General features: G+C 41.2%; 1 protein-coding gene across 2 annotated transcripts in view; it reads left to right on the top strand.

The window, feature by feature from the left end:
- Nucleotides 1-18,933, top strand: part of CHEK2 (checkpoint kinase 2) — a 118,789-nt gene that overhangs the window by 86,210 nt on the left and 13,646 nt on the right. The window contains exon 14 of one of the 2 annotated variants that reach the window (XR_012849588.1): nt 17,248-17,330. The exons of the other annotated variant lie outside the window; for it this stretch is intronic. The gene's annotated coding sequence lies outside the window, so the exon portion shown is untranslated. The remainder of the gene's footprint in view (nt 1-17,247; nt 17,331-18,933) is intronic. 2 annotated transcript variants of the gene reach the window in all.

Here is an 18,933-nt window from a genome sequence, read left to right as displayed (position 1 = left end):
GATTTCCTCCATCTAAGGCCGTTCCGCATCCAACCAATGCTGAGCTATACCCTTCCTGACTTGGTACAACATTTTGGCAATAGCCAAACATTTCAACCGTTCCCCCTCCAAATCTCCAACATATCCGAGAAGCATCACTATTGGGTCTATTGGAATCTGCACCTCATACACTCGCCCCACTAACTCTGACATCTCCCTCCACAAGTTCCCCAGAACCCCGCAGGGCCAAAACATGTGATAAATGTCCGCCTTTTCTTCCGGACACTGAGGACACTTGGCATCTGTTCTTAATCCCATACATTTCAGAACCCAGGGGGTCTTATATACCCTGTGTATCAAAAAGAGTTGATCTCCTTTGCGCCACATTAATTGACAGAAGACTGGGTGACGCCAGTATATCCCCCCAGTGATCTTTTGGAATAGGTCCCGCATCACGTTCCCATTTAGCTTTAACAGGCGCCATAAGATCCCCCAGATATTCAGACAACAACCTGTGATATGCCAAAGAGATCAACCCCCTCGATGTAGCTGCTTTTGCAATATATTCCAACACTCCCAGTGCGTATATCTTCAGGTCTACCCTGGTAGCTTGCGTCTGTAAGGCATGATGAATCTGCAGATATTGATAAAACAGATGTGGATCCAACTGAAACCCATCCTGTAGTTGCTGGAAGGATTTAAGGGTCCCTCATACAGCTGACTCCGTCTTATAATGCCCTGTTGTTCCCAACCCTGCATCCCCTCCAGTCGAAGGAATCGATATATGTGGGAATTGTACCAAAGTGGAGTATACTTATTACAGTCCCCTATCCCCAACAATTGCTTACATTGCCACCACACTTTATGTATGAGAAGCAATGTTGGTTTATTACTCGCTAGCCTCTTATGTGTGTGCTTCCAGTCCTGCCAGCGGATTTCCCCTTCCCCCCAAATATGATAAAATACGTGCACAGGACCCCCATTTTTCCACATGTTCCCACCCCCAAAATTGCTGGCATTGAGCAGCAAGTAATACACCCACGCATTGGGCAGAGCTAGGCCCCCCTCGTCCTTAGGCAATTGCAGCTTCTCCAGTTTTATTCTAGGCACTCCCCGCTTCCACACTAGATCTCGAAAAAGGTTATGCAGCCTTCTTAACCAGTGTTTGGGGATCCACATAGGGGAGTTATGGATGGCATATAGCACCTGAGGCATGAGGATCATTTTGATCAAATTAGTTCTGCCCAAAGCAGAAAGTGGGAGCTTGTTCCAAGCCTGCACTTTGGCCTTTATCTTTGGCAACATTGGTATAATATTAAGGGACATGTAATCCGTCACTCTCGCCGTTACCCGAACCCCCAGGTATTTAAATTCTGTGATAACTGGTATTATCCCCAATCGGGATAACAACCGGATCTATTAACATAAGAGCCGATTTCGACCAGTTAATTGTCAACCCTGAATATTTCCCAAAGCGTTTAATAAGATCCATAACTATCGGCAGGGTGTGCTCGGTATCTGTCATAAACAACAGCATATCATCAGCATATAATGCAATACGCTCCTCCACCGCCCCATATCTCAACCCCTGTATGTCCACATGTTGGCGGACTGCACATGCCAACGGTTCCACTGCTGGAGCGAATAATAACGGTGATAAGGGACAGCCCTGACTCGTCCCCCTAGCCAACGAAAACCGATCAGAACGCACCATTCGCCCGTATCCTTGTAGTTGGGGCCACATATAACCGCTTAATCAATTTTACATAGTTAGGACTGAACCCCATTCTGTCCAGGACTGACCACAAATATCCCCACTCCACACAGTCGAAAGCTTTAGCAGCATCCAACAAAAGAATGGCTCTTCCTATAGGATTATCCGGGATCACATGTAACTTCAAAAACAAACGTCTCCTGTTCACCGCCGTCTATTTCGACGGCATAAAGCCGGACTGGTCCCCATGTACCACCCCATCCACTACTCTAGAGAGCCTGAGTGCCAAGACCTTTGCCATAATTTTAATATCCGCCGTCAACAAGGACACCGGTCTATAGGATTCTGGCAGTTGAATATCTTTTCCCTCCTTAGGCAGAACCACTATGGTGGCCTCATACATTGATGGAAAGTTTTTATAGGGGACGGCTTCCGGATTCAAAGTAGCCAGTAACTGAGGAGCAAGCTCCTCCCCATATTCCTTAAAAATCTCTACCGGGAGGCCATCCGGCCCTGGAGACTTTTCGTTCACCAGTGTCCCTACTGCTTCCTGGAGTTCTTCCAGAGAAATAGGCTTCTCCAACATCGTTCTCTCCTCCCTTCCCAATCTGGGAAGACGGACCTCCCCTAGATACTCCTCTAACTGTTGAGGTGTGTACCCTGCTTTAGAGTCATAAATTAGAGTAAAACTTCTGAAATACTTTCAATATCTTTCCTGTATCGGTCTCTTGCATACCCCCCACCCCCTTATAGTATGCATATAATTATTCTCCCTCTTGGCCTGTGCCATTTTGGCTAACAACCGTCCTGTAGTTTCCCCTTCATAATGTTGTTTAAGAAACATCCTCTTGTAATCTGCCCTTTCTAACTGATGCTGTTTTAGCAACTTCTGCGCCTCCACCCAATTCCAAGTATCTGGCGTATTATCAGCATGTGTCAATTTGAAAAATGGTTGCGGTGGGGAAGGGTTAAACCCCATTCCAGGCTGCCAACATTTATAAATGTGACAACTGCACGGGGCATCGGCAGTTGGAACATATATAGCCGTATGGCTGTCATGAAGGCCTTAAAGTCTCTGGGACAATGCCAACATTAGCTTGAGATCTTTATATATGCACAGATCTCCAAGCTAATAGAGAAATAATCGCTTGTAGGAGCGCCCTTCATTCTAGTGAAAACGACTTGTCTCTATAGCATGAGAGAAGTATTCTACATTCATTGATACTGTGTAACTGAATTTATGTGTAGTGTTGCACATGTTCTAATTTCCTCCTCATATCTTACACATACAGTACTAAGCATATTGACCATTTATAAAATTTGGTCTTATGAGATCATTTTGATAGAACACATACAACACATCATGATTTTTCCATCCTGCATATTTTATTAAAACTTTGTTGTCCTTTTCATAATTTTTCATCGTAGGTTTTGTGTAATATTTTATCTTGGTCGTGTGTCACCAGCATAACCAACAGCTACTGACTGACAGGGCACAGTTGCGTAACTACCCCTGTAGCAGCCGTAGCAGCTGCTATGGGACCCATGGCATGAGGGGGCCCGTGCCGCCCGCCGACACGCCCCCCCCATAGGCCCAGTGGTGCCGCTAGCAGCCGTTATGGGGTAGCGACGCTACCACGGGGCATGCGCTGCCAAGCCTTTAACATTTATGGGCGGGGAGGCACGGGCCCTCTCATGCCCGGTTGCTTCGCTAGCCCCCCTCAACCAGGCCTTCATTGCATCGCACAGTATCTCCTGTGGCACTGTACCCGTATTGAACCGAAAGTATTCCGTTATCAACTCGAAGACGTTTTTTATTATCTATCCGCTTCAACCAAAATGCATTTAATTTCCAACACCCCTTACACCGCCCTATCCTCCCCTCAGTCTCCACCTTTAGCAACATAGGAGAATGGTCCGACAAAGCTCTCTGTAAATACTCTATCTGTGCAATAAAGGGTACCACTTTAGGCGAGCATAATATCTAATCTGTTCTGGAGAGAGACGTGGAGGAAGCACATGAGTACTGACACCGTCCCGGATGTTTATCTCTTCATACATCACGCCAACCTATCTCCGTAATAAGCCTCCCAAATGCTGTTATACCTCCCCTCGGATTGCCATCCCCTCTGTGAAATTGATCTGCTCCAGCATTCATCAAAATCCCCCATCAAAATTAGTGGTACCTCCGGGAATTTAGACCGTTCTTCCACAACTTTTCTAATACACACACTGGAAAAGGGAGGGGGAATATACAGCACCACCAACACACATTCCCAATTATATAAGGAACAATGTATACCCCCCATACCGCCCCTCTCCATCAATAAAGGAAGAATGACAAATAAATGGTATTGCCCTATGTATGAGAAGACTCACCCCCCCCCCCCTGGAATAAGTGGTGTGATAGGAATGAAAACTGTCCTATCCAGGCCCGTTGAATCAAGGACACAGAGTCTCTAGTCATATGCGTCTCCTGCAACCCAATCATCCGCGCATCCTGTTGTCTAATAAATTCAAAAATAGCATGACGTTTCCTGGATTCATGTAGTCCCCTAACATTCCAGGACAAACAGTTAAGTGACCCCATCAAACCTCAACATATACCAATACATCTTACCCTGCATCTTGAGTTGTGTAAATCCAACCAGCTGAATCAAACTCCCCTCCCTCTCCCTCCCAATCCCCTGTTGTAAACCCAATAAACCTACCCCACTAAAAGGGTCAGGGCAACAGATAGTGTCTGTCTTATCCCATGTCGGCGAGCATTGGCAGGCAATTACTGCATTCCTCATATACATAGAGAACATACCAAATATATAGAAATCCATACTCATCTGACATTTACTCCCACTGCTCTGTACGAATAGTCATCCATCCCTTCAACACATTATAAACATATAACACCCAAAAAACCTCTCCCCCAGTTCTTGGTGATCCTTCATGTTGTTCTTCAAAGGATACCAGGAAGCTCAAAAGGAAAACAAAGCCAGAAATTAGTCAGCAGTACCAGTCTTTGCAAAAGTCCGCGACACCCGCCACAGTCCTGTAGCGCCGGCCTCTTCGTCCAAGCCCTGTCACGCTGGGATCAGCGCCCTCTCTCTGCTTCAGGTCGCAATCGACTTTCATTTCTGTCGAGCCATCTGACAGCCTCTCTAGACGTCTCAAAAAATTAAGTAGCTCCTAGGGCTACCACCCTAAGTCTGGCAGGATACATCATGGAATACTGAACTTGCAATGCCCTAAGGCGTTTCTTTATATCCAAAAATTGCGATCTTTCCGTTGCACTTCCATTGAAAAATCAGGAAAGAAGGACGCTTTCACCCCATTGAAGGAAATATCTTGCCGTTCTCTTGCTTTCCTCAAAATCTTATCTCTATCCTTTGTAGTGTAGGATCTTTATGAGGACTGGTCTCGGCGGTCGCCCCGGAGGGCCAGGTCTTATCGGCACCCTGTTGAGCTCTTTCCACTACAAATAGAGGATTCAGTTCCTCTATGCCAAACGTATCAATCAGCCATTTTTCGAAAAAATCATCAGGGTTTGTGCCCTCCATTTTTTCCTGCACCCCCACCAGGCGAACATTGTTACGACGCAGCCGATTTTCCATATCGTCTGCCTTTGGTTGTAATGCAGCCACAGCTTGAGAATGTGATTGTACATCAAGCTGTATGGCAGGAATAGCATCCTCCATGTCTCACACTCTCCCTTCCATAGCAGTGGTGCCACTCCGCCACTTTTTGTAGGTCATTTCTTAGCAACAAAATGTTCTCTTTCAAACCTCCCATCTGGCAGGTTAGCGTAGTGAGGACCATGGAATTTTGTTTTACTGCAGCCAAAATGTCCGTTAAAGAGGGTTCCCCTGTCCCAACGCTCTTCTTCCCGCCAGTACCCTGCTGACCCAGCGTGGTCCTGCTCACCTCCTCCTCCTCACTTCTCGTGTCCTCTTCCAAGACAGAGTACCGAGATCCATATGAGGAGCCGCCTGCAGGCTGTCCTACAGCCAACTGCACTTACAGTGCAACCGCGCCACCCGCTCTAGGCGTACGGGCAAACCGCTCCAGCTTGTCTGCTGCATCCTGGCGGAGGCCTCTGTTCCGGCCGTCCTTCTCACCGGCGCCATCTTGGGAGCAAGACCCTGGACTCGGCGGCGGTGTTTTTTGCTTCTTTGAGCGGGTCATCGTGGCAGGGCACTCCAGCACAACCGCCTCCAGTATGAATCTTTGTTCGGGTCTAAAGTTTTCCCGCATTCAACGGGACAAATACGTAAATTCAGGATGGGCACGGCAGCAGCTCCAGTCTCGCACGTCTGCTCACATTCACCGCTAGGCCACGCCCCCGATATTCTCTCTCTTTCTAGTGGCTTAGATGCCACGGTCACTTCTGGCCATTGCATCTAAGTAGTTTAACAGCCGGGTTCTAAGTTCTCTCCAATCACAGCCGAGGTGTCAGCAGAAACATACAGCTGACACCCCTCCTCTCGAAGCTCATTTAGCGTATTTTTCAAACCAGTCATCCTTATGGCCTATTCTCTATGGTTCCTTAGATCTGTAGACTGTTGGACCTTACCAATTCAGTAGTTAGCACAAAGGATATGGTATAGATTCACATTTTCTGCTCTATCATTTCTGGATCAGGTGTGGGATACCTGCCTAACGGACATATTTAGTGTTTCTCTTTTGACGTCTTTAACCACTTTCCCCTGTGGCCACTTTTGACCTTCCTGAAAGAGCCTAATTTTTCAAATCTGACATGTTTCACTTTATGTGGTAATAACTTTGCAATGCTTTTACCTATCCAATCGATTCTGAGATTGTTTTCTCGTGACACATTGGACTTTTGTTACTGGCAAAATTTGCTTGCTACATTCAGTATTTAATTGTGAAAAACACCAAAATTTTGCTAAAAATGTGCATTTTTCTAAATTTAAACGTATCTGCTTGTAATACAAGCCGTTATACCACACAAAATAGTTGCTAATTAACATCCCCCATATGTCTACTTTTAGATTTCCATCGGTTTTTGAACATCCTTTTATTTTTCTTGGATGTTACAAGGCTTAGAACTGTAGCAGCAATTTCTGATATTTTCAAGAAAATTTCAAAAGGCTATTTTTTCAGGGACCAGTTCAGTTGTGATGTGTCTTTGAGGGCTTTATATATTAGAAACCCCCAATAAGTCACCCCATTTTAAAAACTGCACCCCTCAAAGTATTCAAAACAGCATTTAGAAAGTTTCTTAACACTTTAGGCATTTCACAAGAATTAAAGCCAAGTAGAGATGAAATGTACGAATTAATTTTATTTTTTTTGCAGAAATTCATATTTAATAAAATAAAAATTGTAACACAGAAGGTTTTACCAGAGAAACGTCAATCAATATTTATTGCCCAGATTTTTCAGTTTTAGGAAATATCCAACATGTGGCCCTAGTGTGCTGCTGGACTGAAACACAGGCCTCAAAATCAAAGGAGCACCTAGAGGATTTTGGGGCCGGCCTCCTTTTTATTAGGATATATTTTAGGCACCATGTCAGGTTTGAAGAGCTCTTGCAGTGCCAAAACAGTGAAAATCCCCCAAAAGTGACCCCATTTGGGAAACTACACCCCTCAAGGAAATTATCTAGGGGTATAGTGAGTATTTTGACCGCACATGTTTTTTGCAGAAATTATTGGAATTATGCCGTGAAAATGAAAATCTACATTTTTTTCAAAGAAAGTGTAGGTTTAGTAAATATTTTTTTATTTCCACAAAGACTAACGGATTAAAAGCACCACAACATTTTATAAAGCAATTTCTCCCGAGTAAAACAATACCCCATATGTGGTCCTAAACGGCTGTTTGGAAACACTGCAGGGCTTAAGGGAAAGAGCGCAATTTGGCTTTTGTAGCTCAAATTTAGCAGGACTGGTTTGCGGAGGCCATGACTCATTTGCAAATCCCCTGAGGGGACAAAACAGTGGAAACCCCCTAAAAGTGACCCCATTTTGGAAACCACACCCCTTGAGGAAATTATCTAGGGGTGTAGTGAGAATTTAGCCCCTACAGGTGGTTTGCAGAAATTATTAGAAGTAGGCCGTGAAAATGTAAAAATTATTTATTTTTTTACAGTTTATTTTCACAAGGAATAAAGAAGAAAAAGCACCCCAACATTTGTAAAGTAATTTCTCCCGAGTACGGTAACACCCCATATGTGGTTATAAACTGCTGTTTACATATAAGGGAGGGTTTAGATGAAAAGGAGGGGTATTTGGCTTTTGGAGCGTAGATTTTGCTGGAACAGTTTACAGACGCTTTGTCGCATTCGCAAAACCCATGATGTAGTTTCTAAAATGGGGTCCCTTTTTTTTGGTACACCATAAAGGCATTTATCGAGGGGTGTATTGAGAATTTAGACCCCACAGGTGTTTTTCAGAAATGAATACGCAGTGGATGATGCAAAGTGAAAATTTTAATTTTTCCACTGATCTGCCTATTCACCGCACGATATGGTGTGCCCAGCTTGTGCCACTGGAGAATCGTAACCCATGAATTAAGCGGGTTCTCCCGGGTATGGTAATGCCTTACTTGTGGACGTAAACTGCTGTTTGGGCACACTGTAGGGCTTAGAATGGAAGGAGCGCCATTTGGAGCTATATGTCTCGATTTTATATTATATTTAAAAAAGCAAGTATTGGCTCCAGATTATTTTCTCGTAAAGTATCTATTTTTTATTATATATGAGATATATATATATGAGATATAAAGACTTAGAACAAAATGTAAGATATTTGAATATATATTATTATAGAAAGATTATAGAAAGATTCTGAAGTTACAGGTTTCATTGAGACCTGATGGACTAAGGCTATTTAGGGTGTGTATCCAATAGCCTTCTCTTTGTAGAAGTTTTGTTTTAATGTGTTTGCTGTTAGACCCTTCTATTTCCTCTTTTAGTTCATATACTTTGTGTTTCATTTCAGCAAAATGTTTTGCCACAGAGGCTTCTCCGTGTTTTCTTTTGGTCAAAATAGTGGAAGTAATTTGTTCTTTCGTTTTAGTTACAAATGTTTTTATCTTGCACCTATGTTCATTGATACGGGTCTTAATTGGCCGCATAGTCTGACTAACGTATACTTTGCCACATGGACATTTTAACAAATAGATCACATTTTTGTAATTACAATTGTAATAACCTTTAAAGTAGATCTTATATCCCTTTTTATGATGATTAAAGAAATTTCCTTTTAGAATTGAACTACAATTGGGACATGATAAACATGAGTAGGTACCATTCTTAGGAGTATTCAAGAAAGCATGTTTAGAAATAGTTTTTTTCTTGATGTCTGCTAGCTACCTTTTCTGTAGATGAATTTAGGTTTGTTTTTAAACCGAATACCATAGTTTTGGTCATGTTTCATCATATCCCAATATTTAGTAATCGTGTTTTTTATAAGGTGGGAATGTTTGCCGTAGGTGGAAATGAACATTAATGGTTGTTCGTTTTTGGTTTTTTTACTTTACGAATCCGTAAATCTTCTTTTTTTTATAAGACATTATTTTGTTTCCTATTTTGGACATCTCTCTCTTTTCGTATCCTCGTGCGGTAAATTTCTCTCATTTTATTTTTATGTTTAAGATATTCAGAGTCGTTACTACAGATTCTGCGGGCTCGTATAAATTGTCCCTTAGGGTATGTGCACACGATAACGACAATTACGGCTGAAATTACGGAGCTGTTTTCAGGAGAAAACAGCTCCTGCATTTCAGACGTAATTGCTCGTACTCGCGTTTTGTGAGGCGTCAAGTACGGCCGTAATTTGGGAGCTGTTCTTCATTGAAGTCAATGAAAAACGGCTCAAATTACGTCCCAAGAAGTGTCCTGCACATCTTTGATGACTATGTTATTTTAAGCGCCGTCTTTTGACAGCGACGCGTAAAATTACAGGTCGTCGGTACAGTACCTCGGCAAACCCATTGAAATGAATGGGCAGATGTTTGCCAACGTATTTGAGCCGTGTTTTCAGGCGTAATTCGAGGCGTAAAACGCCTCGTTTACGCCTGAAAATAGGTAGTGTGAACCCAGCCATAGGGAAGGTTTGTGGGGCATGGGCACGGTCTTTTCTTAGCAAATTATTTCTTTCTGTAGGTTTAGAGAATAGAGTAGTAATTAACTCATTATTTTCGGTCTTATTAATTTCAACATCTAAAAAATGTATTTTATTTTCAACGAACTCCAGAAAAAATTCAATCAGTTCATGGCATTCATTAGTATATGAAATAAATGTATTAAGCGCTTCTATGCTTCTATTCCATAATAGGAATACATCGTCCACAATGCGAAGCCATCCGTCCGTGTTATTTGTAGGGACAGTCAATAATGTATGTAGTTTCGAAAGATGACATAAAGATGTTTGCATAGCTAGGTGATGTGGAGGATCCCATTGAGGTTCCCTGCAGCTGCAAATAATAATCTTCATTGAATCTAAAATAGTTTTTAGTTAATAGAATATCGAGTAGGGATAGGATAAATTTAATTTTTGGATTTATTGAGGGGTAGCCTCTTCGCATAATTTCTGTCTCACAGCTGTCATGCCTTCGTTGTAAGGAATATTTGTATACAAACTTTTGATATCAAGTGTACATAGTATACTATGTGAATAGATTGGAATATTTGATATTTTGTGTAAGAAGACGGTGGTGTCTTTTAAGGCAATTAAGTAACTTGGTAACAATTGTTTGTAAAAAGGAATCGACATAAATAGCTAGAGGCTGGAGAATAGAATTAGTGCCTGATACTATAGGTCTCCCTGGTGGGTTATTGCCATTTTTGTGTATTTTTGGCAAGAGATAAAATATTGGTATGTCAGGTCCGTATTTCACACCGAATAACCACCTCTGTAAATTGAAAGCTGAAGGCATGCCTGGAAAGAAATAAACCAGCCAAAAATGTTTGGTACATAACTTCCCTTGATCAGACAAAGAGAACTGAACTTTATTCAGAACAAAGAAACACACAGAGAAGACACATGCCCCTCCCTATAGATGTGGGACTTGCTTAAATCCCATTGGCTCCTCAGCTGTAAGTTTTCCTGTACATTCTTCTGCACACTCCTCTTTGCATTCCAGGGGGCGGTGTCTTCCAGAGGCGTGTTATGCAGGCTCTTTGTGCTCCATGAATCCAATATCTTTGTGTAATATACTGAATATATATATATATATATATATATGTAAGGATAATATTTTTCAAACATTATACATGGTAATGATCCCTGACAGTCCCCCCTAAAAATATTATTATTCTATCCCCGAGTCTGAGTCTTGCCTATCAACCTACCACTAACCACTCGAACCAGGCAGGTAGGGGTTTTGGATTTCTTCACCAGCTTGAGACGAGCTACTCCTGATGAGTAACCCCCCTTTGTACCTGGACTTCCAAGGTGTCGGAGTGGTCCTAACTTTCCCTATTCTCCTCTGGATACAGGATGGTTGTCTTGATATAATCTACAAACCGCTGCTGGTTGTAATGTATATATAATTAATCCAGTCTACATTTTATTAATGGTAACAACTGTCGCACTGTCACTTACTATCCTAATGGGACTTTTACTCCTGCAGATATGACAGGTCATGGGCAGCACAGTGACCTTCACCTCACACCTTCACATAAAACTCCTCAGATTGTAATTTGCAGTGCCGTGGCATATTTACACACACAATTATAAACCTCAGACAATATAAACAATAGGGCCTCAACTAATAATCATAATGCTATCACCAATCTCATGCTATCACCCTCAGGTTTCGGGTTCCATCAGTTCATTGCCAGTCCTGTACACCATCGTCTTCTTCTCCTGTCTTCTGCTCTTCACTGACTGTCACCCTCAGGGTAACCCACACAATTGTGGAGTCAGACTACGTTGGTGTCCAGTGGGGGAGTTGTTATTACCCCCTCCTAGCCACTTATCAAAACACTTTATCCTGCTGACGGATTCACTCAGGTCTTTGGTCTTTACTTTGAACTTTGCTGATGTCATCAGGACTTGGTTTGGTCCTTCTCATCTGTCCGACACCGTCTCCTTTTAGTTTACATCATCAGGCTGTACATAGCACCTCATGCTGTGAGCCTGGGGTGAGATCCCACGTAGGCGGATTAGTGGAGTTGTATTGTGACTATCACCCCCTCCGCATCTGTACTCTTCCTCTGGCAAGTTACTTGTCTGGGCGGCCGCTTAGAATTGTTACACTGCCGTCAGTTCATGATAAACGCGTTGTAGTGGCTCAGGCTGCGCCTGCCGCATCTCAGTGATGGAGTTCATCGTGTTAAAAGTCTTTTAGTTCATATTTACTGCCACTTGCTGGGGACCCCCAACTCTTGTCAATTGTTAAAATAAATACTAATCTGGTGATAACATCATCCGCATACATTATAAACGTTGTTCTAAGTACATACAATAATGTCAGGCCCTTAAATGACATCAAACACCTTTGTATAAGGAAAAACTTCTCTGTTACAATGGACAGGGCACCTAGAAGATGTGTAATTTGTTGGGTACATTTCATTTTCACTTGGTGATACTCTTTCAGCAGGATTTGTACCTTGATCTCAGCTGATTGCCTAGAACATCTCCACCTCACAGAAATATACACAGATTCCACATGTTTATCTGACAAGTGTCTCAAACCAATTTTTCTTACTCTAATCTGGTTCGTTCTACCTGGGAAGACCTCTCAAGGTCGGTTCTCTTTGTGGGAGGCGGGTATGATAAAGTTGGCACCGGTCTGCCAGGACTGTTCTGTAGGCAAATCAAACAGCTCTAACAGAATTTAGCAGCATCAGCTGTAAAGCCTGGGACATACCAATTAGATCTTACCAAATCGATCCTTGCAGTCTTGGGACATATGTGAGGTCATACACCAGCAATGCAAGTGCCATCAAGAGTGCCTTGGGTGTTACCGGTTCACGTTCCCTTATCCGTCCACATTCTGTTAGAATCTGGTTCTCACGCCTTCCCCTCCCAGTTGGACTCTTCCTGTGGAGAACAAGCTTTTTCATTGTATAAACATTAATTGATCTTAATCAAATAATTAATTTGAAGAAAAACATTAATAAATTGCATCTTTACATCGAATGTTCACATTGGTCAGTAACTAAAACTTACAAACTGATTCTTCTTCTTCAAATACATATCTATACATACACATATACACTGCACAGAATTGCTCTGCTCTAAAATTTCCCTTTCACAACAAAAAATAAACAAATAAAAATGTTTTCGAATGGGAATATTCCACTTCTGTACCTTTTTATCTGACGCCTCCAATAGTCCAATGCTAAGGCTGGTCAAGAACTTTACATAAAACTTAACCTCAGTATTTAATATTCCCACAACACTTCTTAAAGACAATTATTAAACAAACTAACTTTGGAATAACCTCTAGAGAACTGCTAACATCTTATCATTGTACAAACAACAGGTCAATACTTGGGATAACACTGTTCCCCCGTCACTTACACACAACGTCTTCAGTGGGGAAAATACAGGCCGGGCTTCAGGCCCCGCTGAGAACAGGTCTACACACACGAGCACATTGTCATACACTTCTACCTCGGGTAGTTGTATGTTCTGCAGTCGCTGGGACGGATAATCTGGCCGGGCTGCACTTTTCACAGGTACCTTTGCTGTTTTACCTATGTCATGCCGTGCGCACATCATGCCGGCTGCTACAAACCTAGTGGTGGCATTATTGTATCCAGGGACAAGCCAATTTACTGACACCTGACTGCACATATCCTTGTTGTCAGGTCTGTCTTCTCTTGCTCTCTCAATTGGCTTACCCGATGATCCAATAAAGTTCCTGCTACCAATGGGCCCATAATTGTGGGCGATGCCAAAAGCGTACCTAGAGTCAGTGTAAATGTCGGCCGTCTTACCTTCTGCCAGGTTACAAGTCTCAGCGAGCACCTCCAGCTCCGCTCCTTGAGATGAACAAGAAGGTGAGAGTGGTTTCTGGGTAATTTACCTGGTGCCTCGTATCCTGTCATGTACATACTGTATAATAAAATCTCTTTATTACAAATTTACATTAGAAACCCATGTCACATATAGATAGAACATCTCAAAGGGGTGGCGTCTTCATCCTCTAAAAATAAAACCAAATGTTATACACTTCTCCACACTCATCTGATAATCCAGAACACTTTGAGAATCTTCACTTTTATCAGATTCTGCAAATACTTGATTAATACAAAAACAAAATAAAAAAATTCCTAAAAACTTTACATCAAATTAACTATGTCCAGACAATTTTTGTTTGTTTCCTTCTCCCCTTTCTAAATCTGTAAAGACTCATCTGTGAGTGACGTCACCTCCTGTGTAAATTTGCTGGAGGGGGATGGTCTCTTACACAATACCTCATATTGGGTGGAGACTACAGCACAGCATACCCAGTGCCATATTTACTGTTCTGGAAATATCTGGAACCATCTACACAGAAAAACCTCAAAATTTAGGTTACTCTCATACACATTTAATCTGGATTACTCATTGGGGTCTCTTACACATTTTGTAGATCTCCTGAAACCAAATTAATTAATTCAAAACAAACCAAAATTGTACCTGATCAGTTCCTTCACCCTTCCCCCCTTTGTGGACTCTGCAAAAGTAATGTAGCAGAGTTCAAAACTACATCTCAATATAACACTAGTTTAACCCCCTGTAATGTACAACAGCCTGAAACAAAAATGACTTTTTTCCTGACGAAAATACATTTGATCTTTACAATGACATGACTCAAGTGTGAAATCAAAAACAAAACAATTGTAGTTAGTTATTCAATAAAACAGAAAATATTATATCTGATAACATTAATTACTGCAAACCAATAAACTGTATATAAAAATAGGGAACGGTGGGGGCACATACATTTTCAAAACCCTGTGTCTCACAGTATCTGTAGTTTAATACATCTGAATTAACATCAAAACACATGAAATCTGATCACATCATAACACATAAATATCGGAACTTTTATAAACAACAGCGCATGCGCAAAGAGAAGAAATTTATTTAGGTTTGTAGACATTACTGATATATATCTAGCAGTGCATATTGAAATCCCTTTGTCCCATCAGCCCTGCAGACTGCACCCAGTCAGCCCCCCTCCTCCTCCCAAACACAGCACAGTACACTACAGGGGGAGGGAGGGGGTCACACACTCACAGCTTCTAACAGCGTCTAGTCTCACAATCTTAACACTTTCAATGCCGGCAAAACAACATACGTATCTGCAATCATTCATCACACCATTGTATAGGAATTATCTACGTTCAAAACATCAACCACATAATTTGTAACAGTACAATCTGTCGGCCACCATCTCTATATTATGATGACGTGTTGTTTCATCAGTGAACTAGACTGGAACTTCTGTAAATAGAAAAAAAACACTACAAATGACAAAATTAACAAGGCGATTATTTCATACTGATTTGGTTGGGCCGGGCGTGGCCACATCAGGGGCAGGGGGGGCAGCCTCTCCCATTGGAAACACATTGCTCAGCTGTGAAGGGGGGTGGTTTCCCACCCACAATGAGGACACACTCAACATGAGGTACGGACACCATTACCGGGCGTCGGCTGGTCCTGTGTTTTCTAATACATATAACATACAATACCTTTCTTATTCCTAACTTCCATTCACTTCACCAAATCATGAATAGGATCGGGTGATCCTGATGATTTGAATATGGACCGTAAACCATCCATTCTAGCAGTCTATATTGTACACGTAATTTATATAACAATTTTCGATCTGCAACTCTTCGTCTGGCAGGAAATATTATAATTTCACAGTCTCCAACGCTAAGTCTCGCCGAAATAGTATCATCTCTAGTCTGCAATGTAATTTATTACATCTCGCTAGGATATAAAAATCTTTAATTAGACTCTCTGGCCTCGCTGGAAATATTAAAATTTCACAGTCTGCAGCACTCCGGTCGGTTATATAATATTTTATTTAGACTCTAATTACCCAGAGGATGGTTAGTCGGGTGCGACTAAGGTCTCACAGGTTTTCAACCTCACAGCGGAAAATATCACCTCTGTCGCCTGAGATAATCCAGGAAATCAACAAAAGGGTTCTACAGATCGTCACAAGACTGTCCACTAACACAGATAAGACAAAGATTTATAAAATCAATTCGCTTACCGTGTTATTGCGGAGGTGATCAAATTCCTTCAGTGGGCAACTTTGAGTTATCTGTATCACCCTGTGATTGTCGATTGTCCGTATTTTGATATTTCCTCGAGTGAGGCCCCACGTTCGGGCGCCAAATGTCAGGTCCGTATTTCACACCGAATAACCACCTCTGTAAATTGAAAGCTGAAGGCATGCCTGGAAAGAAATAAACCAGCCAAAAATGTTTGGTACATAACTTCCCTTGATCAGACAAAGAGAACTGAACTTTATTCAGAACAAAGAAACACACAGAGAAGACACATGCCCCTCCCTATAGATGTGGGACTTGCTTAAATCCCATTGGCTCCTCAGCTGTAAGTTTTCCTGTACATTCTTCTGCACACTCCTCTTTGCATTCCAGGGGGCGGTGTCTTCCAGAGGCGTGTTATGCAGGCTCTTTGTGCTCCATGAATCCAATATCTTTGTGTAATATACTGAATATATATATATATATATATATATGTAAGGATAATATTTTTCAAACAATATACATGGTAATGATCGCTGACAGGTACTCTTGAATGTTTATTAATAAGTGCAGTTTTCAAATCTAGATCTATAATGCCTAATCTAAAGGCATCCTCTATTATTATGTCGATATCCCTTTTAAAGTTGTTGGTTGGGTCACCTTTTAATTTTTTATATATATTACAATCAGATAATTGTCTACTTGCCTCTTCACAATAATAGTCACTATTCATGACGACTGTAGCTCCTCCTTTATCCGCTCTTTATTATAATTGATTAATTTTCTTTCAATTTCTTTATTGAATGAAGTTCTTGTTTATTTAGATTAGAATGTTGCTTTTTTTTTTTTTTTTAAACATTGTCCCATTTCGATGTAACTTCGTTATTAACAGTTTCTTGAAATGAAGAAAAGAGGGTATTAGTTATTTCTGGATCGAATTGACTCTTGCTTCTGAGAATAGGTGGTATTTCGTTAATCCTCGAGTCTTTCGATTTTGATTTATCCATAAAATACATTTGAAGATGTATATTTCGACATAATCTCTGAAAGTCGACGATAAAGTCGAAAGGTTTGGTGTTCTGTGTTGGGACAAATCCAAGTCCTTTATTTAGCAAACTTTTTTTCTGCTTTTGTTAGTGTCGAAGATGATATTAATATCTAAATGATTTTTATCTTTTATATGTTGGTTTTGCTTTCAAAGGTTTTTGTTCCATGCTGTTCCAGTACTTTCGTTGGACGAATCCGTATCCTCCTGTATATTGCTTTTTTGGTTTTCTCTAAAAAAAATATTTATTCATAGTTTTAGGTTTCCTTAGGGTAGAGCGTAAGGTCATTTGGTGGTCATGCTTTTTATTTTTATTTCTTTCAGTATCCGTAGAAGAATAATCATCTCTTGTATTGGATTTTTTATATTTTTTATTTTGTCTGCTAAATTTTCGTTCTTCAGCCCAGGTATATACTTTATTATGTTGGTAATCTAAAGTATTGCGTTCAAATTTCTTCAATTTACTTTGTAGTATTGAATTTTTGAGTTTTTCAATAGATTATTTAAGGTCTTCATGAATTTGGTTGTAATCGTTGAGGTCTGTAGATTGTTTAAATTCACTTTCAATTTTAGATATTTCCTTCTGTGTAGCTTCAATTGCGATTTGTAGATGTTGTATGGTTAAATATATAAGGTCGAGGGAATATCGGTTGCTCAAGGCAAACCAATGTTGGTGGCATACGGTGTCATTTTTTAATAATATAGGATTCAGTGAACTTCTAAGACCTCTAGGGATCCTCTGTACTTTGATATACTCTGTTAGCGTAGAAGCGTGCATTAGTAGACTTTCTTTTTTCTTAAGTTGTTTTAGTTTTTTTGAATAGTCTATTTTAGAGATTTATATGTCGATACTTTACGAGAAAATAATCTAGAGCCAATACTTGCTTTTTTAAATATAGTATAAAATCGAGACATATAAATCTCCATATTGGATTAAATATAAATACAAATATAATCCTTACAGTAATAGAATTCCGATATGCACGTTACATTACTACTCTATATCCATTGCATCTGTTAGAAGTTTTATTTATATATATATATATTTATATTTATATTCTAGAGATAACTATAAAATAAACTATCTATTGACTGATAATACGTAACATTAAATATACAGATACTCAGATTATCAAGCCGGTTTTTAAATGTTCACTACACATATATTTCACAATATATATATAAAAGAAAACCACTTTCACTTACCTCATTAGTCTTAATCACCAGCTGTAAGCCTTCAATATAAACCGACACTGAATGTAACTCCACATCCTTGAAAAAGGGGGCGGACCCCAAAACGTTGCATCAGTACTTGGCGCAACTAGACGCCTCACCTGTCTTCTCACGTGAACCTCTGCAGGATCCATTTCCACAGATTTACCCGGAATAAGGAAACCTCTACCGGACGATTGTACACATGAGGACTCCAGCATATTGGGTGACTTTTTCAATTACACACTAATGCATATGTGTGTTTGCTATGTATATCACAATTTTTATCTGAAGAAAAATATATATATTTTTTCTATCTTAAATACGGTTGTCATCCTTACTTGCGTGCATCCTTACATTTTTGTCACTATCCATATATGGACAATGATGTCAGCGGCTCTCTCTTGGAGCGTATTCCCCGGTGTCAGATCGCTCTGTGCCAGGGATTCTGCCACTGGAGAAGCCCTTGGTGTCACTTTCCATATATGGACAATGACGTCAGCGGCTTTCTCTAGGAGCGGTTTCCCCGCTCTGGCAGGCAGTGCCGCATCTGCCATGAGGCCAGGTGAGCCGACGGCACCACCTACCCAAAGGGGGGGGGGCGGCATTTTCAGCCCAGTACGGACTGGACCGGGGGGAGGGGCCATGCAGACGCACATAGCAGACGTGCCGAACGTCTGTAATACTCCTCCTCCTCTCTGACGCTGCACACAGCACATGCAGCCAGAGAGGAGCAAGTCTGCAGGAGGAGCGACGAGCAGCACCAGAAGCACGAGGTAAGTTCCTGCCTTGCTGGGA

The sequence above is a fragment of the Rhinoderma darwinii genome, chromosome 1 (genome assembly GCF_050947455.1).
Source record: "Rhinoderma darwinii isolate aRhiDar2 chromosome 1, aRhiDar2.hap1, whole genome shotgun sequence".
NCBI classification, from domain to species: domain Eukaryota; kingdom Metazoa; phylum Chordata; class Amphibia; order Anura; family Rhinodermatidae; genus Rhinoderma; species Rhinoderma darwinii.
This window is presented reverse-complemented; position numbering and strand designations above follow the sequence as displayed.